Genomic DNA, 16,833 nt, shown 5'->3' on the forward strand with positions numbered 1-16,833 from the left:
CAATAAGAAGTAGTTCAAGACGGCATTTGCTTATGTATAGTCCCGGCAAATATATAGTGTTCTCGAAAATGGCTGAATGGATTACAAAATACACTTCAACATTCGTCAGAAAACAGTCGTAGCTTCATAACCAGGTGGGATATTTGGTTCCATAAATATGTCGGTATCATATAATTAGCAAAAGAAACTTGTATTTGTACCAAACCGGAAATATGTTGGCCAGACGTGGAATAAAAGTGAGCTAAGACATGTTTTTATTATCCATCCATCCATCCATTATCTGAACCCGCTTATCCTGAACAGGGTCGCAGGGGGGCTGGAGCCTATCCCAGCATACATTGGGCGAAAGGCAGGAATACACCCTGGACAGGACGCCAGTCCATCACAGGGCACATACACCATTCACTCACACACTCATACCTACTGCCAATTTAGACTCTCCAATCAGCCTAACATGCATGTCTTTGGACTGTGGGAGGAAACCGGAGTACCCGGAGGAAACCCACGCAGACACGGGGAGAACATGCAAACTCCGCACAGAGAGGCCCCGGCCGACGATGTTTTTATTATGTTGCAGTTTTTTGTATTATATAAATATAAATGCAACAATAGTTTTAGATGTTGGCAACTCAACCACAAGGGGGCAAAGTGGATAGGTTTAATTTTCTTCAGGTGGATGTTTGGGGTTTCATTTTATTTCCCCTCTGGCAATTGTAATGCAGAACAATTAATGTACAGTATATGCAAGCATGTGTCCACAGTATAGGTTTCACTCTTACACTGGCTGGATTATTGATTGCTCCTTTCAGTATGTTACATGTGTATCTAATGCTGGCTGTACACCGTGCGATATTAACCATCTTTTACGATTGCTACATGTCACACTGTGTCCTTCATTGCTGTCACGGTGCAATAAGCTCCAAAAATTCTATAATAAGAGCAGAGATTCCATCCTACGATTACAGTGGCTACATCATCTCACATCCATGGACAGAATATGAGGATGGTGGAGCAAAAAGTTGAAGACTAATCATGGCGTTACCCTGATTTTTTTTTATAAAGGCGGTTTCTTTTCTTGCTCTCCTTTTTGATATTAGCTACAATTTTACTTATGGGTGTCTCATCTTTGGTTATTTATGCGGGTTGCAAAAATGGTTTGAGAGCAGTTGCAAAAGCGATGCCATTTTCATAGGGTGGTGTTAGGTAAATTGGGACATCGGGTAAAATTGGACATAGAAGCTTTGAGGCAATGTTCTCTTTAAATATTAGCAGTCAATCTCTGAAAACATCTTGTAATTGTTGCTACAACACTACTTAACATAAAGCAATTGTTTTGATTGGTCTGTGGTAACCAGTGTGTGGCAAAATGTTGAAGGACATCAGGTCAGGCCAATCACTCGATAAGCACTGTGACATAACGAATTTCACTTTTGCATAATAAGGGTGTGAAACCAAAAACAGACTAATCAACAATCTGCAGAACTGTATTATGATGAAGTCTTTTATGAAGTCTTTTAATTTTACTAGACAAATTTAGAAGGTTTGGTAAAATGGGACAATCATTTCAGCTAAATTGGGACACTTTTTTAAGTGTTAGTGGCAATAACAACATTTTTGTATTCATACAACACCTGATTCCCTATTTTACTCTGTTCAGCCCTTCTATAAGCTATAATGTACTATGTTCAATTGTACCATGTGCAGAATCTCGCCGCAGACGTGGGGGTATTTGGGGGTATCTGGGGTTTCCTGCTCACCTCGTATACCTTCTTAGGGCCTGTAGAGGTCATGTGGGTTATCCACGTAATGGTGTACTGCCATACAATGTTCAAAAAAAAAAAAATGAAAATGAATGTCTCAATTTACCTTACAAGCTGTCCCATTTTATCTGAACATGCCATCAGCGTGAGAGATGGGGCCTTGGTGCGTTTGAAGGTCAGTAGTTTCTAAACAAGTATACTTAGTAAACATAACATAAGTAAACATAATTTCTTAACATAAATATTGCAGAGATCCGTGATAACTTATAAAAACATCATTGGAGTGAGTAACCAGCTTTTTTGGTGGTCTCCTGCTAATTCTACCAAAAATGTCCAAAATTATCTGATTCCACTATAGTGTACTTAATTAGCCTAGGCTACTTTATCCACATGCAAATAATATTTTTGTATCAAAGGTGACACTAGCAATGTGTTAAAACAATGTGTTTATCATGGTTTGAGCACTACGTGTATCGTTTACAGTTTGTCATGTATTGTATTACAATGCACCTATTGCATCATTAGATGTCCATTGTCTGTGGTCGTAGCAGCTGTCATATTGCACGATATTGGCTCGAAATATCGGACACTGCCAGCCTTCCGTCACAGGCTAAGATTCAGTAAATCAGCAGTCTATGAATGTCACACTGAGAGATTCAAGACAGTCAATTTTGGCTCACAAAGAAAGATTCTTCTACGATTTGGAAATTTTCTCTGCGACTGCAGAACCATGGCAAAAGTCACACTGTGCATACCCAGCTTTCATTGAAAAGTGCTTTATATGCCCTGTTTGATTATACATGTGAATAATGCAGGTGGCTTTACAGAGGATGGTCATAGCACTGAGATATTTATTCTTTAAAGACAACAAATGTCCTGACCTCAGCAGAACTATGGCTGAAAAAACATATGTTCACAGAAAGCAGCCACATTTATCATGACAACATAGCTGGGGCCTCATTTATCAATATTTTCTTTGTCTATGTTGATGAATACCAATCAATCGTAAAAAAAAAAGCTTGTGCACAAAATGTATGATGAGCATAAATTGATGCCCCTAAAATACCTTATAAGGAAATCAATTTCTCTCCTTGTCCCCCCCCTATAACCCGTGACCACAGTTTGGGCTGCTAGCCTACAGAAAAGTGGGGGCATGTCATAGCTAATTGACAGTACTCATTACAACTTTTATAGTGGTAAATTTAGGCTTAGAAAAATAAGTTATAAAATACATTTAAATGACTGAATAATAAAACAATTATGCACATTGTTTAAGTTTCACATTCAACCACCATGTTACTCCTTTAAAGAGATGGTTGAGAAAAACAAAAAAACTGTGTAGCCTACACAATTTCTTTAATCATGTTTAATCAGCTGTGTGTGCTACAGCTACTTTGTAGCTTGTCTTTGCGAACATTTAAATGTAAATTAAAACTTAACATCTTCTTTGCCATGATGTATTCTTATAAAATTATAGGAGTTTGGAGTAACAATATACTTAGGAGTCTGGAATTAGCAAGGAAAGTGTATTTTCACTGTTCTGTGCCAGTCCCCAAGAAGCTGAGGATAGGAATCACCTGTTCACCATGTTCTGGAATTGGACAGGAACGGCATGTGGATCTTCTGCCTCCAGTATGTTGCACAAACTCAGAAGGAGATATCTCGGCAGTCAGAACTGACTCATGAGACTCACCAAATGAATCGTCTGGTCATGGCTGACTTTGGAGAGTGGCTGGTCTTTGAATATGCGTTCTCTCCAAAGTCAGCCATGCAGCAAATCTTCTATTAAAGCAATAAATGTAATGTGAAGAGAGGTCAACCATAGCAACATATATCTAAGCTATGACTTGTACGCCCTATTTATAGCAAGCTTTGTTTACACATTTTATGGAATTGATATTGAATTAATTCTTAATTGGAGTTTATCTGGATTACCGGAATTAAAGATCACCCATTATGTAAAATCCAGTTCCGTTTTTTATATGATATGAACTATAATATTCCATTGGCTTATTACAATAATTTTGTGGCTCTAAATCTAAATAAAATATGAATGGATGGAATAATAAAAGCAAAAAACAAGCTTTACAACCATGAACATTCATTTTCACACACAATACGATCAGCTGAGAGCAGTCGTGGAGTCCTTTCTGATCCTACTGACATCCAACATTATTTGTGTACTTGCATTTCTGAGGGATTTACGATCACTTTTGTTCGGCTCAGGTTTGATAAATGAGGCCCCTGGAGCGCAAACATACAGTGAGCACCATAATTAATTGGACACATTTTTGGTTATTTTGGTTCTGCACTCTAGCACTTTTAATTTAAAAGGATACAATGACAATAGTGCAGATTGTCAGCTTTAATTTGAGGGTATTTTCATCCATATAGGCTGAACTGTTGACAGCAGCTTTTGTACATGGTCCCTCCATTTTAAGGTAGGCCTACTACAAGTATTTGTTGAATTAGCTTCACAGGTGTGTTTCGTTAGGCAGGTATATTCATTTGTGTTGTTAGTGAAGTGAGTTGTTGATATCTAGTCTTGATTTTAGACTTTGAAATTGCCTTTGGAGATGATGAAACATGATGGAGGGGGTGTTATGAAAAAGAAAGAAAAACAATATAAAATTAAATGATGCATTAGGTTATAATTATATTAAATTATATATTATAATTATAAATATAGGCCTGTATTGTGTTAGGCACACTTTTGTTGCTACCGGATAGATAATAGCAGTATATTCATCATTTTGTAAGTTTCTATTCATTTCAATAACACGAAGCTCAAGCCATCCCACTCCACCTATCCAATCAACCAAGCTATTGATATTCGAGCGCAGCGAAGGTGGACTATGTAGCCTACTGAAGTCTCCTCCGTCAATTAGTTTGTGCACACGGTCCTTATGACATACATGCGACTATTCGGGTTTAGGTTTTCTTCTGGACAGCAACGCGAATCGAGAAGCGGTAATGCCAGAATTTGGATCCAGGGACAAGCCATGTCATTTTCATAACTGTGGGACATGATAATAAAAGACCGTTAGCGACAAAGATAGGATAGAGACAAATATATGACGGAGTAGGATTTATAGTCTGTTTCCATCCTTTCGGATCTGAATGCTGATAGCTGGATTCGTGTGCGTTTGCTCGCTTTTTCTCGTCGGTTCTGAAAACTGTAAGGTAAGGTTATCATTACTCGTTTTTCAGCCATATCAAAGTTTCACTCGCTCGTTTGAACGAGGGCTAGGGTACAATTTCGTAATTTATTATATTCAAATCACTTTCGCCGACACAGACTAGTCTCGTAGGCGGTAATGTTAGTTTTATGTAAGCTGTATCTACATCACTTTCATGGTTCTTTCAAGGAGTGCATGGCACACACTGCTTCTCGATGTAGCTATGCTACAAGTGCATAGGGATTGTTGGATTGTGAAACTGAATAGGCTACTCTTTGGCACCACGTAATTTTGTTTTATTCTGATGTTGAGATTTTTCACTGAGAGATGGGCTAAAGTATTATGCTTTTGCAGATTATCGTATGCAGTAAAACAACCAGTGTAGCGAATATAGAGTTTGTAGGCTATTGTTGGGTAAAACCGTCATACAGAAAAGCATCCTTTACCCTCACAATGGAGGCTGTCAAAACAGACGCAGCCAGCTTTATCTTTAGTCCAAGTGGGAGAAGTCGCACCACGGGAAGATTTTTTTTAAAGAAAGTGATGCGTAAAATCTTTGTCTAATAGGCTACGTTTTTAGGCACTGTTTGTTACGAGCTGTTGTGTTGCGGACGAAATGCTTCGTAGGCTGAAATGACCGTTTCATTGTAAATGGAAAATTGTCCATATTTTTTGTTTTGGGCCTAATTTAATTATTGAAAGTATTAGTAAGTCACTATGTATACGTCACCTATAGTCTACATTATAATGTAGGCTACATATTGAGCATAACGATAATGTTAGCTTAGTATCGTTTCCTAAAGGGCTGCTTCAAAGCATAAAGACAACTTTTATTGTGAGGAAATTGAAATTGAGGAAATTGAATCGGGAATTATTATTTGAAGCTTGGGTAATGAGTCGGATTTTAATTGGTTAAATTCAAAACATCGAAAGCATTGCCATAGTCCGTTATTAAGATGAACAATGCCAAGACGGCGTCAAAACAATCGTCTGATTAGCCGCCAAGTATGGCATCGTGAATGGAAAGTGTTGAGAATGTATGAGTTAAATCTAGAAGGCTTTGGTCATTACAAGAGAGATGGTGAGGAAAAGAAGTGTCTTTAATCACCTGTGCGTTGGTGTAGTCTACCAGTCGTCTGTGGGGTCTCGGAGGTCTCATTCATTTATACAGCATATATAATTCCTTGTAATGGTTCTCAATTAACGTGTTATTGGAATCTAACGTTTTCTTTTTTCAGAACATGAAAATAACGTCCCTAGAAAATATAGTCCAGCTTTACAGGATATTGCTGTAAGTTAGAACTTTCTAGCAGCTACAGTATGATTGGAAGAAATCACTCCTGTCATGGAATAGAAGTGGCAATAAAACCACTGAGAGAGAGGGAGAGCCACTGATGAACAATGGTCCCTGTCATATGCCACATAGGGATAGTCATGTTCTTTTCAGAAAAGTTCATAAACTTCAAAGCATCATGAACCTTGTAGCATCTGCAAGCGCAGTATCATGGAGAGAAATTAAACATCATCACACTGGTGAGCATATTTCTTCCTATTGTTTTAGAAGTCTTGGCAATGGATTGCATTTTCCTGTGGTCCTGTTTTATGGTAGATGTTACACATGTGATTGAAACATATGGCCATTCTGCTTCTGGGGTTTATGAGTGCAGTATGCTGCTTAGCATATGATTTTTGCGGTTCCCTGTATTGAGGTGCGTTGGGGGAGCATGCTGTGACATGTAAATTGATGCATTCTAAATGTGATGCATGCTTAATTTGGTCCATCACAGAAAGAAAGAACATGCTTTTAATTTAACAGAACATTGCTAGAATTAGGGCTGAAATAGCGAAATTAAACACAATTACCGTGTGTGTGTTTGGGTAGTTGACAAACACACATCACATTTTAAGAAAAAATACATATATTTCAGGAGAATGAAAACTGCTGTTTGCAAAAATAGTAGTGGTCACTCAATTTGTCAATGACTTCACTTTTTTTTTCACATTCTCACTTAACTGCACTGTAAATGTGTCCTGTGGTGTGACATTGAAAAAATGAATAAAGAAAGTATATTAAATAACATGCAAATTACTTGAAACAGAATTGTCTATATTGTTACACCATTATTGTTATGTTCCTGTGTTCTGTGTGTTAGTGTATCATTGTTTAGTATTATTTATTCTTGTAATTTATTATTTTTCATATTTCATGTCTGGTTCTGTTTATATTTGTTTGTCTTTACACTCGTCTTCCCCTGTGATGTCTGAGTCTGAATGTTTTCTAGTCCAGTCACTCCCTTGTCTGCGTGCCCCACTATTCGGGTGTTTACGGTAGTTCCGGGGTTCAGTCTTCCTTCCAATCTTACATTACTTACTTCCTGCTTTCTCTCCATTTCATGTTTGTACATAGCACTAATATACTAATCCCAACTAACATAGAATTTGTACAGTACTAATTATACTAACACACTAATATGTTTGTCAAACTAACATTCACTAGTTTTGGGTATTTGTAATTTAAAGCACTTAACTAACTTACTAATGCATCTCCAGTTTCAATTCTGTTCTGTAACTCCACCTCCCTATTCTATCACTGATTACTTGCTTAGTTTTCAGCGAAGTATTCGCACCTGTCTCTCTGTATCTCTGCATCTCCTGATTCTCTGCAAATTGTCTACTCCCTAGTCCGGAGCCGTTTGTATTACATGTGTGTCTTTGTGATTCCAGTCCGCGTTTTTGTTTCCCCCTCGTTATTGTCCCATTACCCTTTCATGTGTCTCACCTGATGTTTATTTGTTAGACCGCCCTCACTCCCATGCCCCGCCTAGTTTGTCTCATTCCCCTGTGTATTTATACCTGTCCTTTTCAGTTGCACGCTGCTAGTTCGTCTTGTCCTGTTTCTGTTCCCGAGCCCTTGATTCCTTCCCCAGTTCTAGCCTCCTTGTTTCCTTGCCCCTGCCCTTGTTCCCGAGTCCTTGCCCTTGCCCTTGCCCTTGCCCTTGCCCTTGCCCTTGCCCTTGCCCTTGTTTATCTGGTTTTCCTGTTTTGACCCCTGCCTGCTTCCCTGGACTATTCTTTGTGTTTTGTGGATTTCTGTACCTCTGCCTGTTTGGACTGACCCCCTGGATTTTGACCTTGGCTTGTTTTGTGACTACGCTCTGTCTGCCCCATCACCTGTGAGTAAACTTGCCATTTTCCACACCCCTGTGTCTGCTTCTGGTTCCTCTGTCCGCCCTGCCGTAACAATTATTTTCTTAAAGTGATATTTATTTCACATAACAGTACTCCTTAGAATAGTTTTCACCATGAATAGTTGAACTTGAAACTTTTTTTGAAAGATATTTTGAAATTGAAGATTTTTTTTTTGTTATTTTATGTTTGTCACACCATAGGACAAAACGTCACACCAAAGGACAATGATAGTTATTGCATAAAGAGAGCCAGAATATATGAAGTGTTTATTGTAACATTGACAAAGGAGGACATTTTTTAAAATCTTTCAACAATATAAACTGTGCAAAACATGTAGCACATCAGAAGTAACTTTGAGATCCATCGTCAAACGAACACTGACGCATATTATATCTTTGTAGAATTCAATACAATTTCATTTCAAAACAATATTGTGACACACTAAGATGGCACACTTTTCGTCATTTTTAGGTACTTTTTTAAAAACTTTCAATTCATTTTCAAATATTACCATTCATGTATGAATTTTCTATTACAAAACAATTCGAAGAGCTATATTTTATTCTTAACAACATTTTCAATAATGAGGTCATTGTACATGGAAGCATTCATCAATCAAGAATTTAACATCAACCAGTCAAGGGGTACGAGTCGAGCACCACGGCGCATTGGGTCCGGTTCAGATATGACACCAATGATCTTCTGCCGTGAATAGTAAATGCAGTCAGGTTTCTCCGGCCACACAAATGAATTCTCACTTTTTGCTTCATACAGTTTATTTTTAGTTCATCTCCATGAACCTCCACGATCTGACCAACATATGGCCTGTCATCATACAATGACAAATTTTCCTTGTGTGCACCTCTCCTCTTCCTCAAAGGAGTCATTTGATTCAGTCTCCAGACCATTTCCAAAATCCACCTTCTTTGATTTGTGGCAAGAACATACTTTAGGATATGAACAGAAACAACTTAAGTCTGTGCAGGATCAGTCCAGGTGAAGATGACAAGACTTGGTGTGTACTGAGAATCCCTGTGACTGGTTTGACAGATGGAGGTAGCAGTTTGTCATAGGCATCAATATGTGACTCTTCAATCCATTTGAATTTCACACTCGTATCTGTTTGGGAGGATAGAAACTCGTAGAAATCTTTTGGAGATTGCAAATCACTGCCTCTCAGAACATACTTGTCTGCCATTCTTTTCACTGCTCCCCCAACACCATCCGGGGCTCCCTTGCCATGCAACCTTTCTGAGAAATTCCAAGTTACATGTTTAAAAGCCCATTGTGAAGGGAACTTGGCTTAACAGAAAGCAGTTGGTTTTGTTTCGGTATTGTGTTACCGGACCATCACTGATGACATGCAGTGTATCAATGGCTTGGTCATGTTCCATAACAGGCATGATGTGTGCCCAAACAGCTCTCTTGTCATGCCTTAATGATGATGACAGAGTTGCATAGCTCTGGGTTCCTTTTGATCTGTATGCAACTGCAGTATGCAGTGTGACACTGCTTTCGGCTTCCTGCCCAATGATAAGACTGGATTTCTGAATTGAGCTTGCAACCATAATTCTCTGAAAAGTCTATGTGTAAGACCATTTCATTTTGAGCAACATTTTCTTTCATTTCCCTAAATTTCTCTGCCAGATGCAACCAGTGGTATTGGTGGCTTCCTATTGATTTGAGCTCAAGTCTGAATTTCTCTATCAGGTCTTCAACCGTGCCATACTTTGTCTTCTTGACCCAATTTTTATAGACTCTTTCACCTACTGTCACATCCACCTTTGCCCAATATTCCCATCTGGCGGAATCAAGGGGATTGTGTTCTGCAAGTTGAGCTTCCTCAAAACAGCACGCGGTGCATGTTCTGTACATGCATTCTTTGATTTCAGCATTACATGTAATGCTTTTGAGCAGCAAGGATAGGCTTTGTGTTTGAATAATGCCCCTATGTGCCATGCTATCGATGAGGAGCTGCATGTTCTCATGTTGAAAACAAGCACAGGTATTACGGTCAGTCGCTTTGGCCTCTGTGACATAAAATGGCCTATATCTCACAAATTACTGATAAGACATCCCGTATTTGTGTCCAGGATCTTTACAGTAATCACTGTAGAGGTCTCACAGTGATTTTGTCAGAACTCTCTGCTGTCTCTTGTTCACCCTGCCAACTTTCTTTCCCGCAAGAAATCTGCTGTTTGTGTCTCTTGACAAGAACGACTCTACCGACTTTCCTTTTTTCTTTATTTTCACCAAGACGGTTAAGTCTTTTGCGCAATCTACTGTTTTTTTTGTTGTTCCAACTTGAATTTCATTCGTAAGAGTGAAATAATAAGTAGTCATTTAGCCACTCGGCAAGATCCCTGAATCATTTTAAGATGTTTAAGGCAACATTTCAGTTTGATTTACTTTCTCGGTCGTTCTCTTAGGATCGCCTCCCTTCTCTGTGGATCCCTGTTGATTTTTTCCCTATACTTTCTGGTCCTCTCTTTTGCATCCACCTCTCCCTCAGTTCTTTCTGCTCTAAAAAAGAGCTAAGTTGCATTATATTTATGTATTATAGTTGTTTCACTAACACTTCAGAACATTTTACATAGTCTCCAAAAACAGCAATAAACATTTGAATTTGAATTTAAGTAATTATTGAATTTAAAATCATTAAAACTGGTGAAAAGATAATGAAAAATATGTTAACAAACTTTGTTTATTTGTTTTAAAAGCTTATTAAGGAGGTCTTGTGTCACACCAAAGGACATTTTCTGTCACACCAAAGGACATATCAGCTTCTGTGGCAGTTAATAACCATGCTAATACTAGCTGAAACTGTTATTAGCATTTGGCATTATACATTTGCATAATATTACATAATCCTGCTGTTAAAAATACAAATTTTAATAAAAAAATGAAATTTAGAGGTGTCACACCAAAGGACAGAAAAACTTGACAACTTCAGTGGTCTGAAAACAGTTGAATATTTGAACAATTCTGAGAGAAATACTTACCACAGCTCATGGGCTTTATAGGGGTCTTCAGTCACATGACCTTGAATGGGGTCTTTCAACTAAATGTAGTTGTCCATGAAATTGCCCAACTTAAAGTCAGGTTATTGCATAACACCATAGGACATTGTTTTCTGTGACAAATTTTATGAGATTCCTACAATTTTGGAATATTGGAAAAGTGATTGCCACCTAGTAAAATAGACACTTGCACAATTGTGCCAGGAGTGTTCTTTAACATTTTTAAACATTATTTTCTTTATGTATGAAAGTTCATGTTTATGGAATCATGTTGTCTTCAGTCACACCATAGGACGATTTTGAGATTTGGCTCAAAGTTACAAAATTTTTTAAAATAACTCCAGTTTTAAAACAACAAGTTCATATAAAACAAGAAATTGTTTAAACATTTACATTATTTTAAATGAGAAAAATGTGAAAAATTGTTTTTTCTTGTGTGACGGTGAAAATGCCATGTCACGTCAACTACCCGTTTTTAAAGTTTGTTTTAGTACAATATGTTGGAGGGTATGTAGTCATTTATGAGCATCTATCATTGTAACAGGGGAAGGTGTGCTGGGTATCAGTACTGTTGACAGTGGGCGCCAAAAAACATCTGCACAACTGCCAAGGATAAGAATATGGATCCCATCGTGTTCCAAAATCTGTATTGTCACACTTATACATTGTCTGCCAGTATTTGCCAATTGGCTTTTTTTATTTTTATTTTCTATATTCTGCAATCCACATAAACATACAAATATGTAGCTGTTTATTCATTGCGATAACATGTTTACTATTTTCTTGTTTTTCATTGTTCTATTACATTATATGCAAAAAAAAAAAAAAAAGGCATTGCTTTGTATTTCCTTTGTAATTATTGAGGTTTGAGGTGAGTACTGGTGTGTGTCTGTGTGCCTGTGAGTGCACACGCATGCGTGTTTATGGTGCCCTACCAAGGTAAATGGCCACCAGCCGCCACTGCAAGACAGATTGGTGATCGGGGCGTGGCCGATTCGGACAAATAAAGGCCGGCCCCCAAATACAAGCTGGGGTAATATTGCCTACCAGCTATCAGTCCATGTGCACTAGAAGACATTGTTTCGATTTAACTCAATTAAATAAAAGAGCTCTTCTTAATATTTAAATCGCTGGTTGGTTTAATCTGTTGCCATTGAAAAGTCGTTGTCCTACACCATGGGTCTCCAACACATTGCTCTCAAGCTACCAGTCGCTTGCCGCCCCCTTCTAAGTAGCTTGCCAAAGGCTGAAGCAGTATGCATTTAAACACACATTCCAGCCTACGAATTTAATAAAAAGTAAATCAGGCAAAATTAAAAATTAACTCAGTTTAGGCTACTTGGCTACGCAATAAGGTTTCCATGTATTTACAGCACAGCGCACGTTCAATGAATGAATGAAAGCGGCTTCCTTGGCTCGCAATAAACAGACGGGTGGAAATCCCGACTCTCTTTCAACTACATAAAACTTAACAGTGAACCATCAAATACCCCCCAGATTTCAGTGCCCATCAGTCCCAACATTTAGCAATAGAATCACAGTCCAAAAGTAAATTAAATCCCAAACCAAAGCGAAAATCTTTTGATAGCCTACCAGTATGCTTCTCCAAACGAAACGCATGTCTCACAATAAAACGCACTTTAGGAAAAAAAGATCCTTAACTTGCTGTTATCTACACTAATTTGTTATTGTTCATGAAGGCGTGTCTGGCAAGTTGTTATTTTATGGATTCTGGACTTGCATGTGATTTATTGTGTTTGAGAATATTTGCAATAAACTAAGTCTGTTAAGACTGACACTATGACTTAGCAAACGGTGTTTCCTGATTAGCCTACACTAATTGATTTCTGAACGGTTACAGGAAGTGTTGAACAGTGTTGGCCCACTTTAAGTGTAGCCTTTTACTTTATTTCCAAGAATAAAATTCGACAACAGAAGCCTAATAAGAAATAAAGTCCTGCCTCGAATACAAGCCTGCCCCAAAGGCCTGTGCTTTGTGCAGCCTAAGTAAATAAAAGACCCCGGACACAATTTGAGGATTTACGGTAAGCCATGTTATTCCAGAAATAACTACCCATGCATGGCATAAATAATGAAATCCTTTGTTAGCATTGTACTTATTGTGCTATATTGCCATAAAAAGGCTGCAACATATTTAAAGGAATCGGTAAGGCAATAGGCTCCTCTTGGTTATTTAACATAAAATGTTTTATCATTTGCTTTAACCATCTTTGAATTCTTCATTACCAAATGGTTTGTTTTAGTGATCATGTGTCTTCTCTTTTCATCAATTAACAGCTTGTTCACCACAGTCTTTAATTTTATCAGTTAAAAGACATCTTTTTATGTATTTTAAACTGAGTTTCCTGAAACTTCACTTTGTCCCTCCCACAAGTTCCCCACTAAAACACTGTGGATTATGGGTAATCTTGCTACAAATGACTGCTACGTCTGTTACGGGCTGAAATGCAATGTGGCTGCCCCCTACTGTCAGAACAAAACAATGTGAAACTCACTTGCTAGCTTTGCATTTAAAACTTAAAAATAATATATTTTTACTCTGAAGTAAATTATGAAGAGCATGAAAGCCAGACAGTGCATCCGCAAAAGCTGCTGAAGTGATGCTGGCTAGTTTCCAAACTCCGGTCCCAACTAGTTTTTTATCATTACATTTAAAAGCTTCAGAACACTATTTGTATTATACTCTTGATTTTGACATTAATAGCAACATAAAAACCATAAACCCCACTATCATGGCAAGAATAAAATTACTTTTTATAACTAGACCTTTTACAAACAGGTGGTTAACAGCAGCATTTGTTGCCTGAGATTTATGCTTCCTGTGTAGCAAGGGTCATTTTCAGCCTAATGAAAATGCAGTGGTCTAATGATTATGGTAACGCTGATTGACAACTGCACTGCAAAAAAAGTATGAACAGACACTGACAGGATGCTACATGTGCTGTTATCCATACTAGCTTTATTCAGTGCAGTTTTGAAATAGATAGACTGAAAGGCTCAGCCTCCCACTGGCCCCTGTTTGCTGAGTGATAAGACTTTTATCTCTTAGCATCAGCAACACACAGGTGAGCTGGATGGAAATTTGTTCCCCAGTGCGCAGCATATCTTTGTCATGTGTTTCTGCTTGTCATTCTAATAGCAGCATTTTGATTAACATACAGTAGTGTGCAAGTTGTTGCCATCCCTGGCACAAGGTTAAACATGACACATTTCTTCACATTTTTGTAAAGCAAGATTACAAGTGTTTTCATTTCAAAATTACAAAAAAATGATTTGGAACCCGTTAGTACTTTGTAACTCCTCCTCAGGCAACTATAACAGCTTGCAAACACTTCCTGACGCCAGCTAAGAGTATTTCAATTCTTGTTTTTGGAATTTTACCCATTCTTCCTGGCAGAAATATTCTCCAGCCTCCTTGCATGAATGGCATGTTTGAGATCTCTCTACAGATTTTCAATAATATTCAAGTCTGGGGACTGTGGTGGCCATTCCAAAACATTCATCTGTCTTTCCTGGTGGTACTTCATGGTTGATTTATAGGTATGCTTTGGATCATTGTCATTGGCTGGAAAACCCAACCTCTCTTTGACTTCAATGTCTGGACTGACCTTTGAACATTAGCCTCTAGAATTTGGTGGAATCCATTCTTCCTTCTACTTGCACAATATTTCCTGTGCCCCCAGCCATCACACAAGCCTAAAGCGTAATGGATCCACCTCCATGTTTCACAGTTGGCAAGGTGTTCTTTCAACAACAGCTTCACCATTTGCTCTCCATACCTTCTTTGGTGGTGGCCAGAAAATTTTCGTCAGTTCGGAGCACATTGTTCCTTCATTCTGAAATCCTTGGATAACCCATGGTTGTTAACACCAAACAGAAAAGTTGGAAGTCATGGAGCTACTTTAGAGTAACAAGTTCAGCCCTGGAATTATATTCACCTGGGTCTGGGCCTTAGTAATATCTTTTTAAAAAGTAACAAAGAATAATCACAAAGGGTTCCCAAACTTTTGCACAGGGCCCTTTTCCCTTTTTTATAATCAATAAACAATAAAAAAATTTCAATAAAAAACAATCTTGCTTTAAAATTAGCAGAAAGGTCTCATGTTTAACTCAGGTTTGCTTTCGATCGTATACAGATTCAAGAATTGTACAATAATTGTTCAGTGTCGTTATGAATCATAGCAAAACATTGCTTAAAATGTCCATACTCTTACAGTGGTTTGCTCTCTAGCAACACTGCCAAAATAATTTCTTCAAATTTTCCAACCCAACCTCATCATCACTCAGTTTTTACTTCTCTTAAACGTGCCATCAATACATTTTTGCACTCTCAACCTGATTTTGGTTGTATGTGTATGTTGTTGTGTTAATTGGGCCATATACTCACTGAGCACTTTATTAGGTACACCTGTACACCAGGTTGTTAATGTAAATAACTCATGTGGCAGCACCAAATTGCATAAAAGCATGCAGACATGGTCAAGAGGTTCAGCTATTTTTCAGACCAAATGCCAGAATGGGGAAGAAATGTGATCTAAATGACTTTGACCATGGAATGATTGTTGGAGCCAGACAAGGTGGTTTGAATATCTCAGAAATTGCTGATCTCGTTGGATTTTCACGCAGAACAGACTCTAGAGTTTGCAGAGAATGGTGTGAAAAACTAAAAACATCCAGCGAGCTGCAGTTCTGCGGGCAAAAACAGGTAGCCCTAAAGGGGCAGTTACAATAGTAAATGACAATAACTGGAATCTGTATCTATATATCCTTCCATATTAATCAGTCAGTAAGTATTGTAAATGACAGCTCTTCTGGTTAAAGTCCACAGATTTAAAATATACCTTAGAGGGTAAGTCTATTGGGGATTCTGGCACACTGTCTACATCTTTTCTGAATTAACCATAACAGAAACAGGTGTCAATACAGTCAGGCCAATCAGTATTACCTGGTGGAAAAAGAAAACAGGGCTGGATTTGGATTTGAAGGCCAGATTTGATTGCCTAAGGCTTTTGCGTCCGGGGGTCTGCTCTGAGGATCTGGGCCTATTTATTTAAACACAGCCCAATTTAATGGCGGTTAAAATGACATGTTTAGCAATGAACAACATAATATTTTTTCAGCGTTTATTTCTAGGTAATCCATTCAGACAAAATATCCTTGTCATTATTAGCACTGGTATTCTCAACATTATTATTATTATGCACCATGGTCATGGAATAATCAAAAGAAATCTAAAATTGGGCCAGTTACTGTGATTTCTTTTGATGATTTTAAACACATTGTTCTTGCTTTAACATAAATGTGGCACTCACAAGAGATCACAGCCACCCTGGCTGCCCTTTCTTCTGCCTATTCTTTATCCCACACACCCCGACCCACTGGCAGCAGAGGAGGCAAGGGTCTCCTGATCTCATCCTCATGGAGATCTAGTGTCTTCTCCATCCTTCTCCTTCTTGAGAAGGAGGGTCTCCGTTTCTGTTACTTTCCTGCTTAGCTCATCACCGGACAATAGCACTCCCCTGATCCTCCTAGGTGACTTCAACATGAACTCAGAGTCCACCCAGTCCACCTTTCTCTCCTTTCTTCTTTTGACCTTACCCTCACATAGTCTCCTCCCACCTACAAAGCAGGAAACCTTCTTGACCTGGTCTTCATAAGGAGCTG

At 38.3% G+C, this 16,833-nt stretch overlaps 1 protein-coding gene across 1 annotated transcript in view; it reads left to right on the top strand.

Annotated features, from left to right (window-relative positions):
• Positions 1–4,741: 4,741 nt before the first annotated feature.
• The window catches only part of LOC133132799 (sialate:O-sulfotransferase 1-like), a 54,142-nt gene continuing 42,050 nt past the window's right edge, over positions 4,742–16,833 (top strand). Inside the window, exon 1 of the mRNA XM_061248536.1 lies at positions 4,742–4,943. The gene's annotated coding sequence lies outside the window, so the exon portion shown is untranslated. The remainder of the gene's footprint in view (positions 4,944–16,833) is intronic.

This window comes from Conger conger, chromosome 7 (assembly GCF_963514075.1).
Source record: "Conger conger chromosome 7, fConCon1.1, whole genome shotgun sequence".
In the NCBI taxonomy this organism is placed as follows: Eukaryota; Metazoa; Chordata; class Actinopteri; order Anguilliformes; family Congridae; genus Conger; species Conger conger.